Source organism: Microcaecilia unicolor, chromosome 2, assembly GCF_901765095.1.
Source record: "Microcaecilia unicolor chromosome 2, aMicUni1.1, whole genome shotgun sequence".
Taxonomy (NCBI): domain Eukaryota; kingdom Metazoa; phylum Chordata; class Amphibia; order Gymnophiona; family Siphonopidae; genus Microcaecilia; species Microcaecilia unicolor.
The window spans coordinates 211,823,479-211,836,685 of NC_044032.1; the positions used below are offsets into that span (position 1 = coordinate 211,823,479).

Consider the following 13,207-nt stretch of genomic DNA (forward strand, 5'->3'; position numbering starts at 1 on the left):
CTCATATGAAAAAGAAGAGAATTTTGGAAGAAAAGTACAATGCATTCTATATAGAAATAGTCCATTAGATACTGTAATAAAGGTTTCAGTCAATTACTGTAGATGCCGTAACCACCCAAGTGTATTTAATTCATGTCCTTTTGAAAAGAAGCAGAGCCGGAAAGAGAGACACAGCAGCTAGTCTCACCAGTGGCAGAGAAAGAGGAGCAGCAGCCAGAGACAGAAAGAGGTGGGACATATTATCCTAGGACAGTGGAGAAAGAGGAACATCTAGCCCAGTATCCTGTTTCCAACAGAGTTGCCTTGCAGAGTTTTGAGGTCTAGAGGCACAGAGGAAAGAGAGAGAGGGAGAAATGCTGCTGGAGTGGACTGGACCCTTGGGTGGGTGGATGAGGGGTGGAAGGGGGAGTATGATTAAGAAAAAGACTGAATTGGGGGGACAGAGGGTAAAAGTGGAGAAAAACCGATGGACTCATAAAGCGGTCCTTTACAAAGGCATGCTGAAAAATGGCTTGCAGTAGTATAGATGCAGGTTTTGGGTACGTGCAGAATCACCTGTAAAAATGCCTTTTAAAATTTTTGCTGAAAATGGATGTTCAGCAAAAATCAAAATTGCCGCGTTTCCATTTTAGGTCTGAGACCTTACCGCCAGCCATTGACCTAGCAGTAAAGTCTCACGTGGTAACTGGGTGGTAATTACCTACGTGCGCCAAATGTCACTTGGTATGCGTCCGATACGTGGCTTAGTAAAAGGGCCCCAAAGGGAAGAAGGGAGAAGATGCCAGATGATGGGGGGGGGGGGGGGGGGCAGGGGAGAGACATGGAGAGAACCCTAGCCTAACCCCAGAGTGGGATGGGAAGGGAGGAAGGGAAGAGAGCAGGGAAGGACGGGGACACAGAGAGGAGATGCTGGGCAGGAAGAGATCATAGGGCAGACAAGCAATGCTGGAAGAGAGTGTGATATGAACACAGTGGGGCAATGCTGAAAAAGAGACATTGGGACTTGGAGGAGTAAGAATGACAATGGGGTGGGATAGGGACACAGACCATATGCTGACCATGGGAGGAGGATATAGACATGGACACAGAGGGAAGATACTGGATAGGATGGTCAGGGATGCAGAGGTAAGAAAGACAATGAATACAGAGAGATAATAAATCAAATAAAAATATTCATAGTACTTTAAGAAGTTTAAACAACACAATAATATTAAGATGCAAGCAGCAGTCCAGCAGCAAGAGGGGTGCTATCCAGTCTTTTGCATTGAGTGTCACAGGTATGATTATCTCCAAGATGGCGAGAGGTTATATGTGTGTGCTTGATGCAAAGAGCTCCTAGCTCTTAAAGAACAAGTCTTTTCTCTTCAGGCTAGAATAGCAGACTTTGGAGGAGCTGAGGGAGACAGAGAGGTACATAGAAGAGGCCTACAGGAATGTTGAAGAGAAGTCCCACTTCCAGTCTGGCAGACCCTGGGCTGCCTTGGAGGAGGGAGGTCTCCTAGAAGAAGAGCATCACCCTAGTGAAGTAGGATGTAATCCTGTAGCAAGGACCTGCCCACCAAGGGATACAATATCCTCTCACACTGAGGATGTGTTTCCAGGAGCTTCTGCCCAGGAGGGAAGGGTTAGGACAGCTGTTGTAGTTGGTGATTCAATCATTAGGCATGTAGATAACTTGGTGGCTGGTGGGTGTGAGGATTGCCTGGTTACATGCCTGCCTGGTGTGAAGGGGGTGGACTTCATGCGTCACCTAGATAAGATTTTAGATAGTGCTGGGGAGGAGCCTGCTGTCGGTACATGTGGGTATCAATGACATAGGAAAATGAGGAGGGAGGTTCTGGATGCCAAATGTAGGCTCTTAGGTAAAAAGCTGACCTCCAATCCTCCAGGATACTGTTTTGGAAATGCTTCTCATTCCACGAGCAGGACCCTAGAGGTAGGCAGAGCTCAGCAGGCTCAATGCGTGGTTGAGACGATGGTGCGAGGATGAGGGAAGGGGGAGCCTGCTCTGAAAGGATGGACTCCACCTTAACCATGATGGAACAAGTTGCTGGCGCTAAAATTTAAAAACATAAGAACATGAGTAGCCATATTGGGTCAGACCAATGGTCCATCTAGCCCAGTTTCCTGTTTCCAACAGTAGCCAAGCCAGGTCACAAGTACCTGGTAGAAACCCAATTAGCAGCAATATTCCATGCTACCAAACCCGGGGAAGCAGTTGCTTCCCATGTCTATCTCAATACAAGACTATGGACTTTTCCTCCAGGAATTTGTCCAAACCTTTTTAAAACCCAGATACACTAACCAATGATACCACATCCTCCGGCAAAGAGTTCCAGAGCTTAACTATTCCTTGAGTGAAAACATATGTCCTCCTATTTGTTTTAAAAGTATTTCCATGTAACTTCCTCAAGTGTCCCCTAGTCTGCGTCAAAAATCGATTTACTTCTACTTGTTCTACACCACTCAGGATTTTGTAGACCTCATTCATATCTCCCCTCACCCATCTCTTTTCCAAGCTGAAGAGCCCTGACCCATGGTTTTCAGTATCACCTTTACACTGATGACTCCCAGTTCTACCTCTCCACACCATAAATCTCAGCAGGAATCGAGGCCAAAGTATCAGCCTGCCTATCTGACATTGCTGCCTGGACGTCTCACCGCCATCTGAAACTAAACATGACCAAGACTGAGCTTCTTCTCTTTCCCCCTAAACCAACCTCTCCTCTTCCCCCATTCTCTATTTCTGTGGATAACACTCTCATCCTCCCTGTCTCATCAGCTCATAACCTTGGGGTCATCTTCGACTCCTCTCTCTCCTTCTCTGCACATATTCAGCAGACTGATAAAACCTGTCGGCTCTTTCTCTATAATATCACCAAAATTCCCCCTTTCCTTTCTGAGCACACTACCAGAACCCTTATCCACACTCTTATCACCTCTTGCTTAAGACTATTGCAACTTGCTTCTCAAAGGTCTCCCACTTAGTCATCTCTCTCCTCTTAAATCTGTCCAAACTTCTGCTGCATGACTCATATTCTGCCAGTGTCGCTATGCTCATATTAGCCCTCTCCTCAAGTCACTTCACTGTCTCTCTATCCATTTTCATATACAGTTCAAACTCCTCTCATTGACTTACAAGTTCATTCATTCTGCAGCTCCTCAGTACCTCTCCACTCTTATCTTTCCCTACACTCTTCCCCAGAAACTCTGTTCACTGGGTAAATCTCTCTTTTCTGCACCTTTCTCCTCCACCGCTAACTCCAGACTCCGTTCCTTTTATCTTGCTGCACCATATGTCTGAAATAGACTTTCTGAGCCGGTACGTCAGGCTCCATCTCTGGCCGTCTTCAAATCTAGGCTAGAAGTCCACCTTTTTGATGCTGCTTTTAACTCCTAACCCTTACTCACGTGTTCAGTACCCATATTTTACCATTCCCACCTCAGTAATTCCCTTATCTCTTATTTGTCCTGTTTGTCCTTATTAGATTGTAAGCTCTCGAGCAGGGACTGCCTCTTCATGTTCAAGAGTACAGCGCTGAGTACGTCTAGTAGTGCTATAGAAATGATTAGTAGTAGTAGTAGTAATTTAGCCTGCCTCTGGACAGAACTTCTGCATGAAGGAAGCCCCTGTCTCATTATTCAATACTACTACTACTACTACTTAACATTTCTAAATTTCTAAAGCGCTACTAGGGTTACGCAGCGCTGTACAATTTAACATAGAGGGACAGTCCCTGCTCAAGGAGCTTACAATCTAAAAGACAAGTGAACAGTCAATCCGAAAGGGGCAGTCAAATTGGGGCAGTCTGGATTACTGAACGGTAAGAGTTAGGTGCCGAATGCAGCATTGAAGAGTTGGGCTTTAAGCAAAGACTTGAAGATGGGCAGGGAGGGGGCTTGGCGTAAGAGCTCAGGAAGGTTGTTCCAAGCATGGGGTGAGGCCAGTGGTGTAGCAAGGGCGGGGTGGTGGGGGCGGTCCGCCCCGGGTGTCATCGGGTGAGGGGGTGCTCCGTTCCCGCTGCTCCGCCTTTAAAATTTTTTTTTCGAAGCGCCGGAGAGTGGCAGGCAGCGCGCCTCGCGTCTGACCTGCTAGTAAAGAAGATCTCGCTGACATCGTCGCTCTTCCCACATAGAGTCCCGCCCCTCCCTCTGAGGCAACTTCCTATTACCGCAGGGCGGGCGGGCGGGCGGGACTCAGTGTGGGAAGGACGATGACGTCGACGAGATCTTCTTTACTAGCAGGGCAGACGCGAGGCGCGCTGCCTGCCACTCTCCAGCGCTTCAAAAAAAAAATTTTAAAGGCAGGACAGGGTAGGAGCAGCAGGAGAATGGATCTCAGCTGTCGGGTCGGGGAGGGGGGACTCAGAGGGGAGAAGGGGATTGGAGAAGGGTGGGGGAGCTCAGAGGGGTGCTTAAAGGGGATTAGGGAGGGTGGGGGAGCTCAGAGAGGGGAGAAGGGGATTGGGGAAGGGTGGGGGAGCTCAGAGGGGTGCTTAAAGGGGATTAGGGAGGGAGGTCAGAGAGGGGAGAAGGGGATTGGGGAGGGGTGGGGGAGCTCAGAGGGGTGCTTGAAGAGGATTAGGGAAGGTGGGAGAGCATCAAGGAGGGGAGAAGGGGATTGGGGAGGGGTGGGGGAGCTCAGAGGGGTGCTTAAAGGGGATTAGGGAGGGTGGGGCGCTCAGAGAGGGGAGAAGGGGATTGGGGAAGGGTGGGGGAGCTCAGAGGGGTGCTTAAAGGGGATTAGGGAGGGTGGGGAGCTCAGAGAGGGGAGAAGGGGATTGGGGAAGGGTGGGGGAGCTCAGAGGGGTGCTTAAAGGGGATTAGGGAGGGTGGGGAGCTCAGAGAGGGGAGAAGGGGATTGGGGAGGGGTGGGGGAGCTCAGAGGGGTGCTTAAAGGGGATTAGGGAGGGTGGGAGAGCATCAAGGAGGGGAGAAGGGGATTGGGGAGGGTGGGGGAGCTCAAAGGGGTGCTTAAAGGGGATTAGGGAGGGTGGGGGAGCTCAGATGGGTGCTCAGAGAGGGGAGAAGGGGAGGAGGGAGGGGAGTGCTCAGATGGGAGAAGGGGTCTGAAGCTGGAACTGGGGTCTGACAAGGGGGCAGGAGGGAAAATGGGTCCATGCCTGGGCAGGTGGGAGAATGGGTCTGGGGCTGAAAAGGAGGGATGCAAGGCATGTGGTGGATGAAGGAGGCTGAAACTGTGGGGACTAGGAGCTTTAAAGGAAACATGGAGAACTGACTGGGGCTGAAGCTCGGGACTGGTGAGAGAAAAGGGCTGGGGTTGAAACTAGGGGCTGAAAAGAGGACAGGGAGAAGTGGCTGGGGGCTGAAGCTCGGGACTGATGGGAGAAAAGGGCTGGGGGCTGGTGGGATAGTGGGGCTGAAAAGGGGGGGTAGGTGGGAGATGTGGGCTGGGGCTGGAACTAGGGGCAGGTGGAATAAGGGGGCTGGAACTGGGGTCTGAAAAGAGGGAGCGGAGAGAGAGGGGATAGAAGGGGGGAGCGTGAGGGAGGGCAGACCCTGGATGGATGGTAGAGGGAGGGCAGATGGATTGAAGGGGCAGAGAGAAAGGGCAGATGGTGGGTGGAAGGGGAGAGAGAAAGAGGGCAGACTGGGGCAAATGGTGGATGGAAGGGGCAGAGATAGAGGGCAGATGTTGATGGAAGGGGGAGAGAGAGATGGCAGACTGGGGCAGATGGTGCATGGAAGGGGCAGAAGTGGATGGAAGGAAGAGAGGGCAGACAGTGGATGGAAGGGGCAGAGAGGGCAGACAGTGGATGGAAGGGGCAGAGAGAGAGGGCAGACACTGGATGGCAGAGAGAGAGCGAAGACAGATGCTGGATAGAAGGAAGAGAGTGAAAAGATGAGGAAAGCAGAAACCAGAGACAACGAACTGTAAATATATATTTTTATTTTTTTGCTTTAGGATAAAGTAGTATTGTAGCTGTGTTAATAAATGGTTATAATAGAACATGTAAATAAGGTAATCTTTTTATTGGACTAATTTTAATACATTTTACTTTCTGAGAACAAAACCCCCTTCCTCAGGTCAGGATAGGACACTGTAACAGTACTATACTGAATTGACCTGAGGAAGGAGGTTTTGGCCTCTGAAAGCTAAATGTATTAGTCCAATAAAATGATATTATTTGTTTTATTTCTATTTGTTAATTTGTAAAGTGGTGATTGGTATTTGTTAGTTTTTTCAAATTTACATCTGCTGTCTTTATATTTTGCACAGTACTAGAGGACATTTTCTGTTTCTGTGGTGTTGCATTGTATGCAGAGTCTGGCATCGGGGGTTCAGTTTAATTTTTGTCTAAATAGAAAGTTTATGATTACTTATTCTATAGTGGATTAGGGTGTATCTGTATTAGTGAAAAAGACATGGCTTTCGGTTGGCATTGACTATGCAGGATCGACGATCTGTTCTAATCTGTCTGTTTTCATTTTACAATAGGTGAATTGATGTTCTAGTGCTCACTGTAGTGTTTAAGATGCTTTCCTTTTCCTTGTGTGACTCGTACAAATTACTGCTTATGGTATGGTCGAATTGCTCTATAGGTCCTGAGTGTTTTGTATTCTCGGTATGCCTAGTACTGGATTTCGGGGGGGGGGGGGGGGGGGGAGGTTGTTAAAAAATGACCGGCCCCGGGTGTCAACTACCCTAGCTACGCCACTGGGTGAGGAGAGGCAGAATGAGCGGAGCCTGGAGTTGGTGGTGGTGGAGAAGGGTACTGAGAGGAGGAATTTGTCCTGTGAACGGAGGTTTCGGGTGGGAACGTAAGGGGAGATGAGGGTAGAAAGGTAGTGAGGGGCAGCAGACTGAGTGCATTTGTAGGTAAGAAGGAGAAGCTTGAATTGAATGCGGTATCTGATTGGAAGCCAGTGAAGTGACCTGAGGAGAGGGGTGATATGAGTATATCGGTTCTGGTGGAATATAAGACGTGCAGCAGAGTTCTGAACAGATTGAAGGGGGGATAGATGGCTAAGTGGGTGGCCGGTGAGGAGTAAGTTGCAGTAGTCAAGGCGAGAGGTAATGAGCGTGTGAAACAGTAGTAATAAAAGAAAAAGCAAGTGCATTTTTATAATAAACCACTACATTCCACAAAACAAAAAGGAGCAAATTCCCACATGCCGTCTTTTTCTTTTGATGTAGGCACAGGAAAAATAGATGTTAAATGCTCCCCCTTTCAACCCAATTAATGTGGTTTTTTTTAAATTGTACTTATAAATAATAAATCTGATTGTTAAGCACCTGATTCTCATAACATGGTGTCTGTTTTGGTGGCCCTTTATTAGGTGAAAACATCTCTGCACGAATACAGGGAGTCCCGATAGCCAAGCCAGCCCCTCCAAATTACACAATGATTTAAAATTTAGAACAAATTATTACTGTAACCGATTAAACCAACACTTCCTCTGTGTACATCCGTATGCTGCACAAGCCAGCAGGTTTGAAAATATAAGTGAGATGAAATAAAAATGCTACCAACAATAAAGAACGACAATGAGGATGTGGCAGCTCATAGGTGTGCTTCCTTTGTTTTGAGTGTACTAGATGACGACTGCACGCGGGGAATGAGAAACAGCGACTAACCAAATTGGCTTTAACGTTTTGACGTCATCCCGGCTCCTGCTTTCTTCAACCTTCTTGAATCAAACCTTGTTTGCCAGAGATCCACTGCGGCCCGCGCGGCCGGAAACACCACTGCAGTCTCTACTCTCCAGCCGGGCCGGAAGGTGTGCAACGCTCCACCGTTGCCAGGTGACGAAGTGAAAACAAAAGAGAGGACAGCCAGGCCGGCCAGCCCGAAGCATAGGCACAGAAGTACTACTAATAATAGCAGGAGAGGCTGCGAGGGGTACAGTGTGACGTTTGTGTCCCACCTGTATACAGGCGCTAATGCTTTTCTGTGTATATACCTTTGGAATGTACAGTACTGTGGATCTATATACGGAAGAGGCGCATGAATGAAAGCAGGTGCTGTGCAGTTACAAGAAGGTACCTCATGGTTCATTTCCTCCTGTGAATGGTTTATATTTCATTCCAGCCAGAGGTGAGTTTCTTTCTTTTGTATATGTTGCCTTTAAAATATTTCCCGCTTGTGTGGTTCAAGTGTTTGATAGCAGATTTGTTTCTAATAAAAGTACTACTTTTCCACATTGTGTCACTTTTTTTTGTGGAAAAGGTGTATGTTTAGTAGTTCTGCAGTCATAGCTTCATTTTAATGTCTAGTGGAGCGGTCTCTTCTCCGTCTACCTTGGGACAATTTTACATCTCCTTCCCCCAACAAATAGCTCAGCATTGGCCAAACTAAAAAAAAAAAAAGAAGCTAATTTTGGGTTAGACCGGTGGTACACTACTGATTAATAATAAGTAAGGCTTCTAATTTTAGGTGTTTATAAATTGTAAAATTAGATGTCTATTCTTTCAGTTATTTAGGTTTTTTCGAAGGGTACAAAAAAAATCAATGTTTATTAATCATTTTGTGCCACAGGTGCTATTTCTGGGTATCTTTTCTGATGAAAGGAAACATGTACATTTATGTCCCTTAAATTACTGTTGATTGTGCCCCCCCCCCCCCCCCCCCCAGTAGAGAGAGAGAAAAGTACCTGTATGTAACATGTAGACTGCTTTGGTTGGATGACAGAAAGGCAGTATATAAAGAATCTAATAAACATAAAACTTTATTTAGATTTTGCTCGCACCTTTTTCAGTAGTAGCTCAAGGTGCGTTACATTCAGGTACACTGGATATTTCTCTGTCCCAGGAGGGCTCACAATCTAAGTTTGTACCTGAGGCAATGGAGGGTTGACTTGCCCAAGATCACAAGGAGCAACAGTGAGATTTGAACTGGCCAGGCTACCTCTGAATTTCTTTTCTATGGGGCATATTTTACTTCCCTCTCTCATATTGCTTGCCTTGACAAGCAGTTCTTTCCATAGCTGGGACAGTTTACACTAGGCTACAGTGCCAATGGTTAGCTGTGGTGGTTTCCCACAGCAGCTCTGCTCTTCTAGTTTTGCTCTCTGACACGATCAAACTACAGTGAAACCTTGGTTTTCATTGACTTTGGATTTCGTCGGTTTCGGTTATCGTCGATTTATTTTGCGAAATTTTCGTCTCGGTTTTCGTCGATCGCCTCAGATTTCATCGGCATGCCCACGCAGCTAATCTTGCGTTCTCACTTGTCGTTCTTCTGGGGCATTGTTTCCGGTTGTGGGATCACACTGCTGCTGTTTTATGACCAAATTTTCGTTGTTTTGCCACACTACTACTACAGCTGGTTGAGTGCCTGTATAAAAGTCCCTGCTCTCATCATGGGACCCAAAAAAGTTTCTATAGGCAGCAGTCCTTCAAAGAAGAAGGACAGGAACACGATTGAGTTGAAGAAGGAAATCATTGAAAAATACGAGAGTGGCATTAAGATTGCTGAAATCGCCCGCATGTACGACAAGTCACCATCCACGATAAATTCAATTGTGGCAAAAAAGGAAGCGATAAAGGAGGCAAAAGTAGCAAAAGGTGTGAGTGTGATACAGTAACAAAACAGAGATCACAAACAATTTAAGATGTGGAACGGTTATTATTAATTTGGATCAATCAAAAACAGTTAGATGGCGATTCTGTTTCTGAGGCCATCATATGTGTAAAGGCCAGACTGCTGTATGCCGATCTCATTAAGAAAATGCCCAGGACGAGTGCTACTCCACTAAGTAATTTTAAGGCCAGCAGAGGCTGGTTCAAAAAATTCAAGAGGTGCACTGGTATACACAGTGTTACTAGGCACGGAGAAGCTGCGAGTTCGGACAGGTCTGGTGCTGAAAAATTTGTGTCTGAATTCAAAGATTATGTAGAGGCTGAAGGATTCATCCCCCAACAAGTCTTCAACTGTGATGAAACTGGCCTGTTTTGGAAGAAAATGCCAAAGAGAATGTTCATTACACAGGAGGAAACGGCACTGCCAGGACATAAGCCTATGAAAGATAGGCTTACTCTTTTGTTGTGTGGTAATGCTAGTGGTGATTGTAAAGTGAAGCCCTTACTGGTGTACCATTCAGAAACTCCTAGAGTATTTAGCAGAAACAATGTGATCAAAAGTAAACTGTGTGTGATGTGGAAGGCAAACAAGAAAGCATGGGTCACGAGGGCAATTTTCATTGAGTGGATGAATGAAGTGTTTGGCCCAAGTGTGAAAAAATACCTCCAGGAAAATCATTTGCCACTTAAGTGCCTCCTGTTAATGGACAATGTTCCTGCACATCCTCCAGGTTTGGAAGATGCACTGTTGGAGCAGTTCAGTTTTATCACTGTGAAGTTCTTGCCCCCTAATACCACACCACTCATCCAGCCCATGGACCAGAATGTAACAGACGGCAGATGAAGAAGTTGCTTCAGATAAGGAGGAAGAAACAGTAGAGAATGTGCCTTCTTCAGAGATTAAGGACATCCTCTCCATGTGGAGTAAAGTACAGGTGTTTGTGGAGAAAAATCACCCAGACAAAGCTGTTGCAAGCCGTGTCTGCAACCTGTTTAATGATAGTGTCTTGCCCCATTTTAGGCAAATCTTAAAGAGGCGACAGAAACAAACCTCTTTGGACAGGTTTCTTGTGCGGCATGGGTCCACAGACTCTGAAGCTGGTCCTAGTGCCAAAAGAACAAGAAGGGAAGTGACCCCCCCCCAGATAGTGTCCTTATGGAGGGGAATCACCCTTCCAAACAATAATCTCTGCTCCTCTCTCTCCATCTTCCATGCACCTAGAAGAGTCTTCAGAAAGGTAAATGCCATGTTAAATGTTCATTTATTCTATGCATTAGTCTTTTTTATTCATTTAAAAGAAAAATTGCTTGTTGCCTCGGTTTTCGTCGGTTTCAGTTTTCGTCGATAGTTTTCGGACGAATTATCGACGAAAACTGAGGTTTCCCTGTATTGCATTCCAGCTCCAGTTCCAGCTTCCACTCTATCTGTGGCACCTCTAGCTAGCTGTTTGTTGCAGTGTCTCTAAGGCTTTTATTGCACTTTTTCTTTATATTGGACAGCTAGCTATATTCAGAGCTACTTCAATTTAGCCTGCACTTCAATTTTCCCTGCACTTCTCCCTTAGGAAACGTTTCTTTTCTTTCCTCTTTGGTCCCCTCATCTGCGGTTTCTCTGTTTGACCGTTCTGAGCCCTCATGTTCAGTTCCAAGCTTTGCCTGTCGGCATGGCTATGGCTCCATTCACCTTTTCCTAGGTTTGGGAGTTTTGCGACATTCTCTGCAAGGACAGCATTAGAGTGCACCTCACTCTAGACAAGATCTGAGAGTTTATCTTCCCGGGTCTTCTTGGAATCCTTGAGCTGGGTGGTCACCCTTTAAATGAACCACCTCGTCCCATTCCAGACATCACTGGTATGATTTTTTTTTTCTTGACCGAGGACTGGAGGATCTAGGTTCAGACTTGGATGCGCAGTCTTCTCAGGGCACTGAGTCCTTGGGCCTGGCTATGCATTCATGTCTTGGGCTCTGTGGCGGACACTTTGGAAGTAGTTCTGTGGTTGGTGCTCATAGACAACATCTACAGCTCTTGCTTCTCGACGGGTGGTCTCCTGTGTTCCAGCAGTGTCTTCCGTGGCTGTTCTCATTATACCTGCGCATGAACTGGTGGCTTCCCATTTCCTCCTTGTGGAAGGGATGCCTTGGCGCCTCCGCAGTGGATGGTGGTGGTCACGGATGCGAGTCTCTCGGACTGGAGAGCCCTTTGCCTCCTCCTGTCTCTGGGGTGGTGGATGGCACAGGGGACGATGTAGCTGATCTCCCGCCTGGATCTGCTTTTGGTGCTGTTAATCTTCTAGCACTTCAGGACATGTTGCGGGCTAGGCAGTGCTTCTGCCATCGGAGAAGATGAAGCGGTGGCTGCTTCTTTGACAGAGTGGGACTCAGAGTCAGACTGTGGCCATCAGGGCATGTCACCCCCATGGAGTGGGCAGAGGACCTCATGTTCCGTTTGTACGCAGCCCACTTTGCAGGTTTTTCCTACGGTGAGTTCTCTTTTCTGCCATCTTCTGGTCTTGGCAGAATGGTTATTCCGCACCAGTGCTTCTCCAACATGACCTCAGGTAGAGAGCTCTGTAGGTAGATCTGATGGCGTCCTGGCTGGACGCCTAGGTGCCTTCTTTCTTCTGTCCATCATTGAGAGGGTGAGTCAGCAGGGCTGGTTGTTCTATTGCATCCTTGGCCGGATGATGTTGTTCAATAGTGTTTCCTCCGTGGCCTCTCTGCAGCTGAGTTCTTTTCAGATCGCTCTCCACTGGGGTTGATAGCTCCGGATTAACCACGGCGCCCTTGGTATGCGGATATAGTGAGGCTTCTGGTGGTGCCTTCGTTTTGCATCTGCTTGACTCCTGCCTGTTCCTTCTGGGTCCGCTCCTGAGTGGATGATCCCTCTCGTTTTGGTCTTATGGCCTGTTGTTTTGAGAGGCTGACTCTGAGGAACAGAATTCTTTGGATGCTATGGTTACTGTTCTGTTGCAATCTTGTATGTGGTCCACAGTCCACTGCAACTGCTTATTCTCAGGTGTTGAGGATTTTTTGAGGCTGGTTTTGGCCCACGCTTGGTCTTCATTGTTAGGCGTCTGTTCCTCAGCAATTGAGTTCTTTTTGCAAGATGGGTTGCAGAAGGGCTTGGCCTGGCCTTGCACTCAGAGGTGGTGCATTTCTTGCAGAGTGCTTTGCTCCTCTGCTGCTGCGACCTTTTTCTCCCTGAAACCTCGTTCGTATTCTCCGAGTCTAGCTTGGGGCTCCTTGTCTACCGAGCATTCCTTCGGACTCCTTTTTTTCCTTTGCAGAATGCTTCGCTTAGGAACTTACAAGCAGTGTTCTTGGTCACAAATTCTTCGCACGCAGAGTGTCTGAATTTTTAGTGCAAGCAATTCAAAGCTGTTTTTTCTGCAATTTGCTGTGTCTGGAGTGACCTTGCTTTCGGTTCCTTCTTTTTTTTTTTCAGGCTGTGGTTTGACTTTTCTTTTTCAGCCTCCCTTCCTTCCCTCCTTTCGGGAGGGGGATTTTCACGCGGAGTGCACGGCGCTTTGTCTTCTGGATGTTCAGAGGGCTCTCTGGTATTTGCAGATGTTGCATGTTTTTCAGCGTTCAGATCTTCTTCTCTTTGTCTTTGTTGCTGGTTCTTGCTGTGGGACAGCAGCCTCTGGTTTGATCTGATTTTTT

The 13,207-nt window shown here is 47.1% G+C and overlaps 1 protein-coding gene across 1 annotated transcript in view; it reads left to right on the forward strand.

The window, feature by feature from the left end:
- Window positions 1-7,998: 7,998 nt before the first annotated feature.
- The window catches only part of KIF27 (kinesin family member 27), a 199,491-nt gene continuing 194,282 nt past the window's right edge, over window positions 7,999-13,207 (forward strand). The window contains exon 1 of the mRNA XM_030193692.1: window positions 7,999-8,060. The gene's annotated coding sequence lies outside the window, so the exon portion shown is untranslated. The remainder of the gene's footprint in view (window positions 8,061-13,207) is intronic.